The sequence below is a fragment of the Lonchura striata genome, chromosome 9 (assembly GCF_050655825.1).
Source record: "Lonchura striata isolate lonStrDom1 chromosome 9, ASM5065582v1, whole genome shotgun sequence".
NCBI classification, from domain to species: domain Eukaryota; kingdom Metazoa; phylum Chordata; class Aves; order Passeriformes; family Estrildidae; genus Lonchura; species Lonchura striata.
In genome coordinates this window covers 9,062,868-9,068,870 of record NC_140711.1, presented here as the reverse complement: position 1 = coordinate 9,068,870, position 6,003 = coordinate 9,062,868, and positions in this window count along the sequence as shown.

The following is a 6,003-nucleotide window of genomic DNA, read 5'->3' as shown; positions in this document are numbered from 1 at the left end:
AATTTACCAGCCCACAAAATAGAACTCGTTTGAAAGACAAGGTCTGTACTCCATGAGTCATTAACACATTCAGGCATTCTGGATAGGAGTCAACAGGAAAAAACAAAACAAACCAAAACCTCATAAGAGCACTATGCACACACATCAGAAATGAGAGTTGCACAGGACTAAAAATGGCAAACTTACATTTTTTTCTGAATGTATTGGACTCACAATAGATTTAACCTGTATAAAGTGTCAGGCACACTTAGTTTGATAAAACTGCAATCTTCTCATTTAAGTTTTAAAACAATGTGCAACTATCTTCTATTCAGAATAATTTTCTATTAAATATCCTCCTCTCACACAAGCACTCCTGTGCACTCAATAATTGATGATCCCACATTATCCATCCCCCAAGCCACCTCCCACAGCCAGTGAACTGAAATACCCCACACATGGACTTCATTTCACAGACTTAGTATATGCTTTGTAAAACTATAGAAAAAATGAAAAATTCCCCATTTTTCCCCTCAGTAGTTTCAAGACATATAAAGCTGTATGAATGAGATTCAGCACGATGGATTTATGGATTCTCTTAACATCTTAATGTACAATAAGATATTTCAATATATTCATATTTATACTTAAAATAATCAGCAAAAAAGTTTAAGGATGGGCACAAAAAACTCTTTTGTTGTGACATTTTCCCGAGGTTATAATGCCCTTCTTACAACTACCCTGTTTGAGAAACTGATGCTCAGAAAAGCAGGGTGGGTTTTCTGGCACAAATGTTCATTTTACAGCAGTTTGAAGTGTTGTTTTAGGATATTCCCAGGGAAGAGGGAGAAGACAGTGATGCAAAGTCACAAATTGCAACTGAAATTTTTGGTCCACTTTACAGCCCATTTCTAAAAAAAAATGCAATTTTATTGTAAAGGAAAACAAGAGGAATGAAAGCATCCAGTATTAAAAAAAAAAAAAAAAGCAGTGCCACTCCTTTGTCTTGGCAAATAGACAGATGGCACCTACATTTTCAAAGTGCTGTATAAATAAGGATGGTTTACTTACTCTTAATAGCATAGGTATAGAACTGGTGCCCTATAAAAGTCATATTTCTAGTACAACAAAGATTTGCCATATAACAACAGACTACTCCCCAAGAAAATTAAGTGCTTAATATAATATTCTCAACTGCTAAAAAGAAGGAAGATTTCTCTCTTCTACCTCCATGACATCAGCAAAACCACACTGAGCCCAGCCCCACCCCTCTCACATTCCGAAGAGTTTAAGTATTGAAACTTCAGAGACTGAAACCAAGCAATCACAATTCCACATCCCCACTGGAAATGCCACGAGGAAAACAGGGCAACATCCCAGCAGCGCTGCAGCAGAGGAGCAGAAAGGCCTTGCTTGGCTTACACCTGCACCATGAGCTGGACCATGGGCAGCAAACCCCTGCAGCTCCCTCTCCTTTGAGGCAGAAATGCTTTTAGCAGCTGAGCTCGATTCCTGCTCAGCAGTTTGGGGGATGCCCTTCCCAGCAAGGTGTTTGTGTCTGCACTACAGCAGACCTGGTGAGATAATGAGACTTCTTCATCAACTTGCCCTGTCCTCAAACCCTCAGCAAGCTCGTAAGGCACGTGGCAAAGCTCTCTGCTCCTACAGCCGAGTCTGGGTACAGAGATAGAGCTCTCCTCTGAGAGGCACACCAGTGGGTAACAACACCCCAGGAACAGGGTGCAGGGCAGGGAACAGAGCTGCTACTCAGTAGTTGGGCAGCTACATCATTGTTGAGTTCCTTGCATTATCTATTATTTACTCACAGGTAGGACATTCAGCCATCAGACATCCCTGCATTATGCTTGGTTGGGTGAAAAGCTGTGGTCTTTTCACCCAAAGAAAGGTGGAAGATACATTCATCTCCTTGTACATCTTCTATTTGAAAGACTGTGTTTTAAGCACCTAGAACTCAAGTGATTAATAGCCTATCAAGAAATAGTAATGCTGGAATACTAAAATTAATTAATATTTCCTAAATAATTTGAGAAACACAGAATTCACATTTCACCAAATTTTTTAACAACTTCTAGAAATGCAAGAAACAGCCTTATTTAAAGATGAAGTTACCGTCTTTACCATCTCTAGAAGTATATGATGTGTCTACAACACACCTAAAAATAGCCAGTGATAAGTGACCATGTTTGGTCCTTCCCAAGCATAGAGTCATTCATTTAAAACACAGAGATGTGTGCAGTTTGTATCTCTGGGCCACTATAAAAACACTATATTTTCATTATGTTATTTCAATACCATCATCATCTATAGATGATAGCCTTTCATGTTATTAAAAAAACTTAAAGTGATAAAAAAAATCACCATCCAAAATAATAGCTGAGATCAATGTAAAGCATCAGCTGAAGGCTGAGACTTTGAACACATCACCATTAACTGCCTATCAAATAATTAAAACATTGAATTTCATTACAGTCTAATACAGAAAGCTTTAACAATTCGCTTTCATAGTTCACTTATTAAGAAAATTGAACAAATATTAACACCCCTTCTTTGTGAAACATATATTTACCTGGTGCTTTTCAACAGGTCACGCCAACCTCTTATGATGGGAAGGAAATGGAGCAACAAAACACCTCCTCAAATACTTTCTGTAGTGCCTTTATACCTTCTGCACATTCCCAGGCACTAACTAATTAATTACAACTCACTGATGCAGGCAATCACTCAAGCATGCTCATGAAGACCAGAAACAGGGCTGGAGCTTAGGAGCATCTGGTTCTCAATTATGGGGCTGCTCTGTGAGAGCACAACGCTCATCTGCCTGTTCCACACATGGCACCAGAGATTATTTATAGTTGCTACTCAGGAAGCTGTAATTTGTATTAAAATATGTAATGACTGAATTACTCTTCAGTGCCTGTGCTTGAGAAAAGCAAAGTGTTCCCACCAATCTCCATACTATATATAGCTGTAGCTAATACCAAGGATTTGTTCAAAAGGCAACTTAAATTGGAGTGAAACCTGGCCTTTCCACCGCAGAGAACAACTGTCACTAATATTTCACTGGCATATTTCACTAATACCACTGAGCAAAACTCTTGCTCATTCATACCAGCCTACAGGTGGCTGCTGAGTACTAACAGGCCCACACATCATCAGGCAGTGGTCAAATGTAACACTGAAGCTCAGTCATGCCAGAAAACAAATCTGAAAAAGCACAACCACCTTCTTGTCCTTTCCTCTCACGCCCAAGCCATCTTGAGCAAAGTGCTAATCAGAGCTCTGCGCACTCCAAGTGCGTGTCAGGTTCCTCCTTGCTGCTCCCCACCAGCTACCCCTTCCCTCCACCCTGCTGTGCATCTCGAACACCTGGCAGGCAATTGCTGGCTCACATAATTAGTTTGTAATCTCCACCAGTTACATTATCACCTGCTCTGCCTACAAATCCAGGCCCTCCCACCTCCTGCAATTAGCAAGTTCTTACTTAATCCTTTCTAGTGTGGAGTTGGGAAACATAATTTCTACATAGAAATTAACACTTTCTGAAACAGTTTTCAGTTGGTTACAGCCAGGTTGTTTTTCCAAATGAGAGAATACAAATCCAGGGAATTCTCCAAGCGTGAGATGAAATGCTGCACTCTCCTTAGCAGCCAAGTCGCTCTGCCACTTCAGGCAGGGGTGCACCCTCTTCCACACATGCATTACAATGCCTAGGTCTTAATAATCCAATTGTAAAAGGTTATGTAAATTAAAATTAGATTACATGAAATGTCCTTGTTAACCGGTTTGTAATAGATCTGTACAACACAGAATCCAAAGGACATTCCATTGGCCCCAGTAAAATCCATAAGTGATGTGATTAAATAAAGATGGGATGATTCTGCTCGTCATTAAAACACTTGGGATGTTTGCAAAGATGTTTCTTCTACCTAAATCCCTGTAAAGAAATCATATGAGTCATAAACAAGTTCAGTGGGTGCAATAACAGCAAGCAGAGTTATACAACATCCCAAAAAAACCCCTGAGGTACAGATTGAGCAAACAGGCTTGTTTTGCCTAAGAAGAATGACAGTGCATGTAAGTCATCAAGTGTGTGACAGCGTGGTGAACAGAGATAGGAACAGTCTGTCTCAGAGTACACAGAGCAGAGGGCTTCAGATGCAGAAAATAAAGATTCATCTTCTGGAAAATGCAAAGAAAAAACCCTCAACTTTTGCAGGAAAAATAGTAGTGAAAGACAGGTGAAGAAATTAAGAAGCTTCACAAGTTGTTTAAAGGAGTCTTACTATGTTTAAAGGAGTTCCCCATTATGTTCATATAAGTCCAAATTTCTGCTCTGAATACTTTGATCACTACCAGAATAAAAGTTTGTGGTGTAATCAAAACTTGAGCTGTTTCCTCACATTCTAGCCAAGTTAAATAACTTAATCATTCCTCAAAGATGGGCACATTTCTTGCTGAAATAATCCAAAGGGCAATTTCTGCCCTAAAAGCCAAGCAGGACCAGAAACCATCTGAGATTGGCAAGCCTCAATTCCTTTTTCCTTCTGATTTATTTCCTATGCTATCATCTCAAATACCTTTCTCCAAACTTACTTCAGATATCTTTATGGGTAATTTCCAGATTTTAGAAGTACTTCAACTTTCTGAATTATTCTCAGTATTGTTCATGGATCTCCTAGCTAAATGATTGTTTACCCTGTGATTACTGTTAGCTTGTCTTAAACATTAAGAAAATGGATATTGAAAATAAAAAGTCACAGGTCTGAATCCGAGAAAAGCATTGGCATACAATTCACCTGTTATTTAAATGCTCCTAAGAGTTCCTTTTCAACACAGTTTCTAAACTGCACAAAACTAAGACAAGAAAAACCCTTTTACTTCCATGCACAACTAGCTAGACATATCTTTAGTATGTCTTCCTCTTCTATCCCTTGCCAAAACCACTTAGAGGAAACATGGATAGAGAAATCTATATTTAAAACTGTGAGACTTTTCTGCTAAGCCTATTAACTTGTGATTTTAAGGATACTTCCTCATTTCATATGGGTAGTAGGGAAAATAGACTCTGATATTGCAGTATCAATAACAGAGATTGGAAAGCTATTGCCATCATACTGCAAGTACAAATCATGAAGAACATGACAATAGTGACATCTTTGTTTTACTGACCTACATCTATCAGCTCTCAGGAAAATATGGGAAAACCTGATCACAGCCTTGGACAGAAAATTCCTGAAACCTTTTCCACCTATGGCTGGGGAGTGCTGACTCTGACCTGGGGGCCAGTTCTGAAATCCAAACAAACAGTGCATGCTCACTGGGGCTCCTGGGCACACAAACTCTTAATATTACACCCTGATACAGATTTCTCATTTGTTCATCTACTTAACCAAGCTCATGATACTTGAGCTGAATCAGCTTTCAGCCATGCTGCAAACTTCCCACCAATGTTTGTAGTTTAATGGAATAAAATATCACAGCATTACTTGCTGAATCATTAATACAATATAGAATTTATTTTACTTCTAGAAGAGGACAAAAGCACTGTGGCTCCCTACATCAATTTCACTTCCCTGAAGTACACAACAATTCTGTCAATGTGCCCTTTGTTTCAGTCTTCGTGATTATTTTTTTCTTGTTTCCATGTACTTAGGACCTGAATAAAATGAACAGGACACAAAATATTTACTTTTCTGCCTTTGGGCTTGTGCAGCTGAATCTGAACAGACCCAGAGGACACAACCTGTGCTCTGTGCTCGCCAGTACTCAGGCCCCAGTTTGGTTAACCAGAGAGCCAGTTAGTGGACTGGAAAATCAGAATTAGCTCATACATACCTTCTGAGGTATTGCATATGGGGTTTTAGTTTAGAGAGAAGTGATCAGTTGGACCAAGAACTGTATTTAACTGCATATTGGTAGATGCAGAAATATTCCTAAAATCACAGTACCACAGTAAAAATATTGGTTCCTTCACTTACATGTAAGTTGTAGAAACCTCTAAAA